The sequence below is a fragment of the Temnothorax curvispinosus genome, unplaced genomic scaffold (assembly GCF_003070985.1).
Source record: "Temnothorax curvispinosus isolate PA1 unplaced genomic scaffold, ASM307098v1 QBEX01004092.1, whole genome shotgun sequence".
Taxonomy (NCBI): Eukaryota; Metazoa; Arthropoda; class Insecta; order Hymenoptera; family Formicidae; genus Temnothorax; species Temnothorax curvispinosus.
Window position 1 is genome coordinate 584,307 of NW_020213872.1, and position 425 is coordinate 584,731.

The window sequence follows — 425 nt, forward strand, 5'->3', positions numbered from 1 at the left end:
TGTGTGTGTGTGTGTGTGTGTGTGTGTGTATTACAGATACGTGACTTTAATATAAAATGGTGCTGCATTATCATTTTTCCCTGACTCAGCGTTTTGCCCCGCTCCGCGCTCGACCCTTCATACGTATGCTTTCTCATTAATCTTTTTCTGACATAATTAATACTGAATGATTTGTCTATCCGACAGCCGTTGTATACTTATCGAAAACTAAGGATAAAAGCGAGGATGATACGTCAAGTTTCTCGATTTTTTGTTTTAGCTATTTTTTGATAATGAACCAAGATGCTATTCGAAAATTAGATTTCTCTGAGAGCCAGAATGGTCATAAAATAAAATAAAAATCTGTGATACAATAATATAGAAAATATGCATCCGTTATATATATATATATATATATATATATATATATATATATATATATATAT